Genomic DNA, 12351 nt, shown 5'->3' with positions numbered 1-12351 from the left:
CAGTGAATGGGTGCTGTCAGAATGAGAGTCCAAACAGCTAATAAAAATATCACAATAATTCTCCACACGACTCCAGTCCATGAGTTAATGTCTTGTGAAGCAAAAAGCTGTGTGTCAAACAAATCCACCAAGACACTTTAAATTAAAACCATTGCTTCCAGCTGAAATACAATACCCATAATATTGCTTTCTGCAATGAAGTCGTCATCTTGCCTGAATCAGGAGAGAAATATGCACAGATCAAGCTCTGTTTACAAGAAAAAGCAGTCCAAAATGGTTCTAAACAAATATGTGGGTGGATTTTGTTTTGGGAGGACAACAGGGGATGGACTTTTTCACTGGAAGTGTAACTATTGATTATGGATTAATATTTTGGCCAGAATCAATGGTTTAAATTAAAAAACCTTAATGATGGATTTGTTTCTTACAAAAATGCAGCTTTTTTGCTTCACAAGACTTTAATTGATCGACCAAAGACATGCTGTGGATTATTGTGAATATTGTTTTTATAAGATGTTTGGACTCTCATTCTGACGGCACCCATTCACTACAGAGGTGAGCAAGTGATATAATACAAAATTTCTCCAAATCTGTTCCAATGAAGAAACCAGTATAAATATGGTATGATAAACAACCCTTTTGTGTTAGCCAGGCTTTTGCTTCCCATTATCCTGGGAATTCAGGAGTCAGTCGGTTCTCAATCACACTGGAGGCTAATTAGAGAGAACTCCTCTCAGGTAACTCTCACGGCAATTACATAAGACTGCATTTCTCATAAACATCAGCCAATTCAGAATAAAAATAGCTTAATTGCAAAACAATTTTTTGACTGACAGCTTTTGATTGACAAGCTATTAGGTAATTGTTCACGACAGCTGATTAGTCTATGACAAGTATTATTCAAATATCACAGCATCTCCCAGGAAACCAAAGCAAAGCAAGTTCTTGTCGGCATGCAAAGTGATACCTCTGTGTGACAAATATACGATTAGATTCATTACATGAAGTATTGACACAAGTATGGAAATTATTTAACACTTTTCTCACAAATTACACAATGTGTAAATATTTTCCTTGTAGATTACAGGGGTTTGAGTACAAATTCTGGCAATATCAGTGAAAGCTGACTGAATTGACTCAAGAGAAATGAAACCGTGAAGTTCTAAAAATAAATTTGTTCAGAGTTTATAAATGCAGAGTTTGTACACCATTCCAGTCAAAAGTCTAGGCATGCTTTAGTTGCTTTTAATTTTCTCATGAAATTTTACAAACTTATGTTTATGCTTATACTTGAAATTATTTTCAAAAAATAAAATAAAATAAAATATTCAAGGAAAAGCAGCCAAACAGAATCCAACATACAGCTTAACTGCAACAATAATGTTTTTTTTGTTTGTTTGTTTGTTTGTTTTTTATTGTGTTTTTAGGTTATTAAATCAAATAAAAAAAGATCCAGAATAATTTGAACTCCTTCAATGAAATAATAATAATAATTTATTAAATCAAATAAAAAAAGATCCAGAATAATTTGATATATATATATATATATATATATATATATATATATATATATATATATATATATATATATAATATATATATATATATATAAACAGTCAAGGAAAAGCAGCCATCTGAACTGCAACAATACATTAAGCTTGTTTTATATTATTAATTAATAATGACAAAACAAAAACCATTCAGCACACATTTAAACCATTCATAAAATAAAAGAAAATAGTAATTTCCATAATTTCACATGTAATAAAATAAAAAAAATTACAAAAAAATAAGTGTGTCCAAACTTTTATTATAACTTTATGTATAAAAATTATTTCAACTGAAATTGGTTGGCTTTTCTGTTTAATGCCTGTTTAATTTTGCATCCATCAAAGTATTTGGCTTTCCATAACTGTCTTTATATATTCCAGTTTGCACAATGAAAGCCTAAGATACTTAAAGAATATTTAAAACGAAATAAATCTAGGCGTATGACTGGGGCCACTAAGGTGACTCGAAATGAAAACACACACAGTACCAGCTACCCAAACAGCAGTTAGCACCTAATAAATGTTGTCAAATCAAACTGAAATCACTCGCTGACCCAGGGTCCACACAAATAATTAGCCTCCAGTAGGACAGTTAGTCCCACGTACTATCAGTGACCTGCAGCACACTGGCACACGGTTCACCCTTTAACCAACACACACACACACACACACTTCCACACTGATAATGCACCCGTGATAAAGGCCCATCAGGCTGAATTGCCCACAGCTGCGGGGCCCCTTGTTGCGCTGGCAGCATTGCCCCTGTCATCGAGAGCGCGCGCTTATCTGACCTGCTAATTTGGAGCATATGCAAGTGCTCTTAAAGTGCATCGAGTTTGACATGCCACAAACAGCAGCTGCCACAGCTGCCCTCCAGAAGCTTCATTTAATTCAATTACATCTCTGGGAGATATGTAAACGAGCCCAGGATCGGAGAGAGGGTGCAGCCGTTAGGGGCTGGAGGGGGTGTAGGGGGTCTAAACCCTCCTCTTCTCGATGCACCGGAGTCATTCACCCCGAAGCTCGCAAGCGTGCGCTCCCCCCGCCCCCTCCGAAGTGTCAAGGCCCAGGTGGCTTGATAGGCAAATGATTGGGTGAGGCGGTCACACCAACCCCCTCTGAACGTCAGCGCCACCTTTGCAGGGAAGGCCTGGCACCGGGGTGTTTGGATGTGGGTGGGGGGTTTAATCAGGGTCACGGCGTCTCCTATCACTCTGATCAGTGCGACTCAACCCCCGGGCAGACCTGCAATTAATGCAACTTTCAAGAGAAGAAGGGGGAGATAAATATCCACCATCTGGCAATTAGGGTTCACAGGGCTGAACAACCGATTGTGAGACAATTCTTCATGACACTAGCAAGAAATGGTGCTTGATACTGGCCTGAAGCCCACGAGCAAGAGCACTGCTGCTTTTGAAAGTGGCGTCCTGTAAAAGCCATGGCTATTGAGGCGCATCTCTCATTCTTTCAATAGAGGTTTGATCATGGTTCTTCTGTAGCGTCTTTTTGGCAGTGCGTTTGGGGCACCTACCCCCTCCAGCTGTTGGCTGTGGTGGCGCGTGGCTGAAAGAAGCCCAGATCGCGGTGATCAAATTAGCTCCCCCCTCCTCACGGGGGCACAAAGGTTGTCAATGTGCTCTGCGTCGCATTTCAGCAGCTCATTGATGTTATGATTACTCATTTAACCAAACAATGAGTGCCAAGCAGCCCTCGTTGAATGCCCTCTCGCATGAATAGAGAGAGCTGCTTGTTGAAAGATAGTGATTTAATAGGAGAACTGATTCTTTTCAGCTTTTTTTCCCCTTTCTTCTCCTCCCCACGTATTGTGAAACACAAATGGAGGGAGAACAAATACAGTGATTAGCGAGCCGATTAATCCCAATTATTTGAGTTGCAAATTCAAGACCTTTGGCAACACCAAAATGTGGGAAACAAGAGGTCTGGGCAAAGTCAAGAGCGGCATGAAGAAAACAGGAAAGAAGGGTACCCTGAGCTCGAGGTCGGACAAAATAACAAAGCAGCGAAACCTAGAATTATGTTACAAATACATTCCAATACAAAGAAAAGACTTCAAGAGACTGCTTACAGTCAAAAGTAGGTAAGCATACTTTCTTTCCATGAGAAGATAACATCAAATAACCTCAGACCTCAAGATAACAGCCTTACAAGTGAATAAAATGAATAAAAAATAAAAAAGGAAAGATGGGGACTCTAATATCGAGGTCATACAAAATAACAATAAGCAGCAAAACTTTGAATAATTTGACATTCCAATACCAATTTAAAGAGCTTTCGGTAAAAATTAGGTAACTGTACTGTCTCTCCATAAAGAGATAACATCTTGACTAATTTTAAACCTCATAAATAAATAAATAAATAAATAAATGGGAACATTTGGGACATTTGAGAATAATATAATATAATATAATTGTTGCTGGTAGGAATGTTGTATTATTTTTTTGTGCTGAAATGCTGTTTATAATGCATTAGGAATTGTGGGTTTTTAAATAATTAATCAATTAATAATAAAAGTATTTTGATATTAAATTAAATTAAATTACAACCAGGGTCCATTCTGAACTCCTTCAATACTGTTTAAAATGCTTCTCATGCACCTCATTGAGTTGGATGAGAGAATAAACCCATGAGCTGGATTAGTTCAAGATTCAAGATACAAGATTCAGATTTATTGATCTTAAATGGTCACCACCTCACCCTTCACCCAGGTCCAATCTGTTGGCCTCGATCATGCATTAATTGCCAACGTGCCTTCAGCATCCCGCCGCTGTTGTGCTTCCCCATAAAGGGATAATTACACACTTTGAATTATTAAGCATCATTATCAAAACTCGCGCTTAACTTGTTTTGCTCTACTGTACGGTTCCTCTGATCTTCGGCAATCATTACTTATTAAAAGGACTGGTTGCTTTTTCCCAGCTGGAATATGTAGAATCGTGGCTTAATAAAGCAGCTATACCGCAAGCCCTCGGATCTAAACTTCAGTTAAGCGACAAGAAAATATTAGGGTAACTCGCTGCCACTGCCGCCCTGGATAACGAGCAGAAGTCTAGTTATTGGTTCAACTGGATTCATTATCATAGTGGCAGATTAATTAAACTAGTATTTTGAATTGGATGTGTATTTAACAGCGAAGCCCAGTGTTTATAAAGTCTGTTTCTCCAGGGCCCAGGCGACAATGGCAGCTGCGTTTTAAGTCATTTATCATGCTGTCAGAAGGAAAGCTGTCCGTGAAAAGTTTCAACCAAATGATCAAAGCAAACATTTGACACGACTTATGTTTAATACATAATTTCTAAATGTAAAAATGAGGAAGGATAATGTTGGAGAAGTTAGAAACTGTGACTTACAACAAGCTACTCATTATGAACTTCACAGGGCAAAAACACACTTGTGAGCTTTCCTACACTTTTATCTTAACTGAATTATTTCTCTCATGATATAAACGGCAATAGGTGCTCTTGTCCAAATGAAAAACATTACCAAGACTTGCATCTGTTTTTTTAAACCCACAGGTGGTCATATATCTGGACCGTATGCTATAACAGACACCTGGGCCTAAATTTAGTAACAGTGAAAATGCAATTAGTTCTGCAAATACCAAGAAATCTGCCAGCATCAAAACCTGGAGAGAGAAGAGTCTATTTATGCCTCTGCTTGTGAGTTTTAGCACTGAGAATAACACATACACACATGGTTATGAAAGGCTACAACCAGAGCGGTTATCACACGTCCAAACACCTTAACCTACCTGCTGAAGAGGCTTTTTATGAGAATTCAGCACACAAACACAAGAAGCTGTTTATGTTCAGGTCTGAACATGGGGTGAAGTTTTCGCTGGTTAGCTTCAGAAATTTGCCCCGCTGGTAGATGTCATAACTACACAAATCTGGAGGGGGAAAAACATATGTATTTATTAATGGCAGTTCGAAAGTAGCCATGTACACTATTCTGATGAAATACAATTTAATACAACACATCAATTGCAAATATTAAATTAATGAATTCACACAATTATGTACAAATGAAATTACAGACAACTCATTAATCACAGTTTCTATTTGCTAGAACAATCGTTTGACATTTTTGTGCAATACCTTTAATTTTGATGCTGTAACTTTATTCATAAAATAAAGTTTCATAGGATAAATCTCTAAAAATCCATTAAATATCCTAAATTTGCCATTGGGACAACTTACCCCATAGAGTGTTATAACATACTCTGCTAATGCTGACGAAAGTTCAGTATGTTCAATATTCATAACTGAATATTTTTTTCTGGGCAACAATGATGTGAATGTTCAATACCTATTTGTGCCTATATTAAATGACTATCAAAACAAAACCAGACCAAAAAAAAAAAAAAAAGGCAGGACACGTAGCTTCTGTCTCTGTTAGAAGATGATGTAACTACATTATTCTGGAGGCAAAAGCATCAATGACGAAAGTTAAATAAAAGTAGCTGTATATTCTGATAAAATACAATTTTATGCAAAATATCAATTGCAAATATTTAAATCACAAAATTATATCACATAAAATATTTCAATATTCAATTTTAAAGGGGCCATTACTGTGATATGGACACTATATAATTAATATTTATATATAGGCTATAATTTTTATTATGTCCTTATTTGCCATCAACCAATCAATTTTCCTGTGGCTACAGAGTAAAATAAATAAATAAAAATGTCTGCAAAAAATTTATTAATCCAGTTCTAACTAATTACAAGAGCTTTTCTTAACCTGTTAGCACTATGCTATGCTAAAAGTTTAAACTGTTAGCTTGCTTACCAAAGGCTAACTGAAAACAAGGAAAATGTTTAATTTGAACATTTTAGAGTTCGTAATATGTGATATTACCAAATAATGTCTTGATTTAAATTACATTCATTAACATTTTCATTAATAAGACTAAATATATGGCAAAATAATGAATGGGGATGATAATTGTCCAGGTACAATGTATAAGCCTTCCTGGGTCTGTAGGCCTAATATTACATACGTAAAGGACAGAGTTCAGTGGACTTGTTTGTAATGCAGTGTGCCATGCCTGCATACAATATGACGATGTATGTGCACTTCTGTTTATGGCTAGGCCCGAGAAAAAGCAGAGGAGGCTGCATGCCATAAGCGTGTGCTACCCAACTCCCACGTCTCCTTCGGCACGCATTTGTAGCCAAACTAAACACCGTGTTATCCTCAGCCAACATGTGTCAACCCCCTCACCTGTAGATCAGCGCTTCCATATGACAAGTTAAAAAAAAAGCACCACTTTGTCCCTCTCTGTCCCTTCCCCTTAAGGAGCGGTGCGTGAGTCAGATTAAATAATCATTGGGACCGGGGTGAGTTTCACCTTGGGGACATATTGTCCCCTGTCAATGGAACCTTCGGGGACAGAAGGCGGCTCGGCGGGGGAGCGTGGTGGGGAGCGCTCCGCTCTGATGAAATGGAGCTGGCTTAATGAAGGCATGGCCCGTGGCTTCCGCAGCTCTGCCATATGTTTCGCCAAATGCAAATGGCCCCCCAATTCAAACAACTTTTTCATCTTGATCTATGCAAATGTGTTTATAAATACGGGCTTATAAATATGGCATTTCACGTTTTAAAGCGCGAACTAAAAACTTCGATACCCTCCTCCCTCACCCAATGAAAATGGCCGACGGATGCGGGACGGATTAATGGCGTCCCGTGGGATGCGTATGGACTGGTGCACATGCGAACACGTGAGCGCAGAAACATGCGCGTTGTCAGTGCATTCGTTAAAAAAGAATTGTTAATGGGGTCAAAGAGTTAAACTGGTTTAAAGTTTTTTTTTTTTATATTTCTCTATACAAACATTATATGTCACTTAACTTTTTTTTTACATCACGTGCTAATAATTTTACAGCACTTCATGGATATAATATGTCTTTATATTTCTGTGTAATGTAGCATGATATAATTCTATATTATGTTAAATAATTATTCTATTAAAATCATATTTGAATAAAGTAAATTATCTTAATTTTGTTTTTAACTGCACAGATTTTACGTAAAGGTAATTGCAAATATTACCTCTTCTTATAGTTTTATTAATGTCAGACAAAATATTTTCTGAAATTCTAGGTTTTTTTACTCTCTCTGTGTAGTTGGCTGGTACAGAGGTGATCAGACTGTCTAAGATGCAGCAGTAACAGCACCTGAGGCTCCGTCTGGGTGCCAATGTCTTTGTCAAAACCCTCCTGCCCACCTTATGCCAGTCCTGTGTCCAACGACAAACACAATTCATCCAGTTCTGTATGGAAACTCTTAAGAGATTGAAATAAGTACTTGTGCATTTCGATTTACAACTTAGCAATTTTGAAAGTCTCAGCATGATGGAGTTTCAAAATGACAGGCTTATGAGGCCTAAATTCAGATGATATCAAGCTGTGACACAAAAAAGCACTAATTGCAATATGATTAAGCAGAAAAAAGACAACAGTGTTAAAGAATGCTGACACAATGACTCAAAAAATGACTTTGTTATCTCTGACATTTAGACCTATATTACAAAAACTGGGGCTAGTTGTCACACAGGGAAATAAATATATAACTATAAGGTTGTGAAAAGTCCAGTTATACAAATGCAGGCTTCCTTCAGCCGTAGTTTTGAGTTGGTTCTACTGTAGTTCAAAATCCTCTTAAATTGGAATTTCAATTTGACATTTTTCATATTTTACTTTTTTATGCATTATGTCATCCAAAGCAGTATATATAGTCAGTCTACCATTGTTACAACTTTTGCGCGCCACTGTAGTCCGATGCGCAGTCTCGGAGCTGGGTCTGATGGAGTTATTGTAACCTACAGGATCACAGTGAGCTCATTAGCCCGTGTGCTCCGGCGCTAATTTGGGGGGTTACGAACTGGATGTTAATTAATCACAAGGCTGGCAGAAAGCGATGGCCTAGCGTGCGGCTGTGAGCGTGCATATCAAGCAGGCTGCCGCGCGCACGAACAAGTGTTGTTGTTTGCGCTGGGCGCGAGAGAGAGAGCGCGCGCGCTGCAAGCTGCGAAGTGTTATTTGTGTAGAGCCAGACAGAGAGAGCGGAGTGAGAGAGGAAAACAAATTTCAGGCCGAGATTATTTGCAGAGTTATCTAATGACATGTGGCCTTGTAGTTATTTTAATATTTTTGGTCACTATTCAGACTTTGTATCGTGTTCAAAGAATATGATGCATCCACAAATTATATCAAAACGCAGTATATTTTCATTAATCAACATAAAATCAAGCAGTCATAGATCATGTTTTAGCTATATGAAAATAGTACTTTTTATATAGTACTGAATTACTACATTTTGACTTTTTTTTTTTTAAGAGTTGGCGTGATGCTTTCTTTCGAGGCGCAATTGCGCCATCTAGAGCACGGAAGTCCGCAGGCGCACCATGGAGCCCAGTGTTTTACACTGCCATATATTATTGTCTAATATTTTAATATTATTAGCTTATTGTGTAATGTACATCAGTATTTCTCTGTTTGATTAAAAAAAAAAAAGGTTCTTATTATTAATATTTGTAAGGGTATTATAACTAAATAATAGCCTGGGCTGTTAAAACAGAAAAGCTGTAAATTCAAGACTTGATAAATTCTTTATGATTGGCAACCTACTCAGCATTTAACAATAAGAGAAAAGAAAACACTGATTTAGTCTCAGTAGTGGCAAATATATTGCTTACCTGATCATCTGGCTTGAGAAATTAGCTATTTCTACTTTTGTGTCCAATAGATCTGCAAGGGAAAAATGTATTAATTATAAAATAATACAAATTAAATAAAATAATGAATTAATTTACATCCAGGGTCTCAAGAAAAAATAATGTGATAATTTATAAGCTAGTCACAGTTTATTTTGTCAATGCAAGCACGTCATTGTTCTCTTACGTAGACAAATTAAAGTGTATTTAAATTAGATTTCCCCCTCTTTTAAAATTTCTAAAGTGGAAAAATTGTAGTTTTTTTAAGTTTTATTTATATGTATATATCAACCTAAATTGGGTGAAGAAATCAATTATCATGGGAAGTCACACTAAAGATGTTAACAAGGTACACCTGGGTGTTCATTTCAAGATCAACCTATGCTCAATTCACGAGCACAATAAATATCACTCTCATAACTAAAACAGTGGTTGGTAGAAAGAGGATTTTGGAAAAGTTTGGGAAAAATACAGATGCTACAAAAAATCACGCCACATCAATTTTAATGGGAGAAAATGACACCTGGACACTTCAGAGCTTCACAGAATCATCTTCTTTGGAAAGCTACAAAAAGCCACTAAAGCAGTTTGGAAGAAAACTGAGACTTTCATGAGACTAAAGCTGAACTCACTGGCTTGAAAGCAATTGCATTTGGCACAAACTAATTATAGCACAACACCAGCACCACCCCTACTGTTAACCATTGTGGTACACATGCTGATTTTCAGGAGAACCTGGAAAAGCTTGTTGCCATCAAGATATTATATGTATACTGTATATATGTATATTTGTATTGTTTTCTTTGTATGTATGGATTACTTGGGTTGTTACCAACATCTGGTGAAAATGTCATGTCAACAGCACCTTTAGAAATATATTTACTGAAAAAGATTGTGTTCAATACTTATTTTACGCTGTATACTGTATGTATCTTGATGGCAACAAGCTTTTGTTAGGCATATATATATATATATATATATATATATATATATATATATATATACAGACAGACAGACAGATAGTTGATAAAACACATATAATAATTTTCGGTAATTTAGATAAAATATAACAAATAAACATATTAAATTTAAAAAACAATTAAAAAAACTTAAATGAAAATTTGGAATGTTTCCTTGTCAAATAAGATACAAATAAATGCTGCAAATTTTTTTTTTTTTTTTTTTTTTTTTACAAAAATAGTACTCTTTCTACTTAAAAATTTGTTACTTGCCATTTCGTTGCAATTATTTGTGAAATTTACTAGCAATTTCTGAGTGAAAAGTATATTACCACTGTTTTTTTTGTTTTTTTTTTGGTGTAAATAAGTTAAATGCATATTGAGTAGAGGAGAAGATGACAGAGTTTTTGTTTACTTTTCAAATTGTTTTTATTTCTGAGCAATGATTCAAACACAATTTTCTATATTAAAAAAAAAACATCTATTTGATACGGTTTGTGCATTTCTTGCTGTGTAACCTGACAATAATTATTGACAATGAACAATCATGTCAGCTTATCTAACCAATTATTCTTTTTTGATGTTACTTTTTGAACCTACTAATTAAAAACAATAACTACGTTTCCTTCCCACCTGCTTTCAACTGCAATTAGAAGAAAGTAATGACGACTTATCACCAGTAGGGGGCAATGCAGCTTTCTACAGCAACATACAGGCCTACACCATATTCTTGAAGGCACTTAGTCACTTATGTCTTTTAACACAGTGTCTGTATGTTTAATACAATAAAAAGTTATCCTATTCATAACATGTTACAGGAAAATAACAATTACATGTGTAATCCAGAACAGTCCCATGAAAGCAAGACTAATGGCAGACAAAAAACACTAAAAACGGTCTTTTGAAAGACAAACGTTAAAAGCCTACTCTATGTGAGGAGGCTGTAAATGCGGGTTTAGCTGTACTGCAGCAGTGACGTTGACAGTCTAATCAGCCGAATTAAGAGGCGAAAGAAGCAGAGAGATGCAATCATTATTAGCATATAGCATAATTGCTGTGCTGTAGGGACTCTGCAATAACTTTAATCCCTGGAGGACGTCAAAGCGCACTGTTGAGACTGGTGAAAATGTTTGCCAACGCTCATGGCTTCAAAGCTCACAGCACTAATTATGTCCTGAACAAAATCAACATTTATTACACCAAAACTGCTCACTGTTAACAGTAGACTCGAGTCTCCGGGGGGTCTTTATCAGAGCTGAAGAAATGTGGTTGTGTCTGGATCCTTGTATGGTGCTTGCCGATCAGGCCTACACTTTGTAGCCTATAATTCTGAAAAAAAAACAAAGTCATATTTGATTGTTAAGTAAATCTTTTACATTGCTTTAAAACATGTTTGTGCTACATTATAAAAGGAAAGCAAACTACAAATTGCATTGATATACATAGATCCATATGTGTTTTTACCGAAAAACAACATTCCACTGCTTTCTGTGGGAAAGCAGAAGAAATCCCACTTCAGAAAATATATGGAATTCTTAGTGTCACACAGTTATGCCATATGATACATAAGCTTCTTAGGGGTTTTTACTGAGTGAAACCCGCCTAATCATTCTCACATGATTTTTCCTGTACAAAAAAAAGAAAAAAAAAAGAAAAAAAAAATTAAAATGTTCAATATGACTTCACTTTGCTTTGTATGTTAAAATTTAATACACCATTGCTCAATGTTAGTTCATGTTTATAATGCAACTAATATTAATCTATACAACTTTAAATGTTAACAAAAATACATTAGATTATGTTTGCTAGAAAATAACATTAATACTACTAAAATTGTTGGTTCATGTTAACTGCTGCATTAAAGAAATAGTTCACCAAAAAATGAACATTTGCTGAAAATTTACTCACCCTTAGATCATTTAAGATATAAATGAGTTTGTTTGTTTATCAGAACAGATTTGGAGAAATGCAGCATTATTACATCACATGTTCACCAGAGGATCCTCTGCAGTGAATGGGTGCCATCAGAAGAAGAGTCCAAACAGATGATAAAAACATCACAATAATCCACAAGCTGCGTATTTATAATTTACAAATCCAT

The 12351-nt window shown here is 35.9% G+C and overlaps 1 long non-coding RNA gene across 1 annotated transcript in view; it reads right to left on the bottom strand.

Annotated features, from left to right (window-relative positions):
- Nucleotides 1-11846, bottom strand: part of LOC122139837 — a 13354-nt gene extending 1508 nt beyond the window's left edge. The window contains exons 1-3 of the long non-coding RNA XR_006156600.1: nt 11464-11846; nt 9274-9325; nt 5320-5457 (exon numbers count right to left, since the gene is read on the bottom strand). This is a non-coding gene — a long non-coding RNA (uncharacterized LOC122139837). The remainder of the gene's footprint in view (nt 1-5319; nt 5458-9273; nt 9326-11463) is intronic.
- Nucleotides 11847-12351: the final 505 nt, after the last annotated feature.

This window comes from Cyprinus carpio, chromosome B15 (genome assembly GCF_018340385.1).
Source record: "Cyprinus carpio isolate SPL01 chromosome B15, ASM1834038v1, whole genome shotgun sequence".
Lineage (NCBI taxonomy): Eukaryota > Metazoa > Chordata > Actinopteri > Cypriniformes > Cyprinidae > Cyprinus > Cyprinus carpio.
The sequence above is the reverse complement of the archived record's forward strand: the minus strand, read 5'-3'. Positions and strand labels throughout refer to the sequence as shown.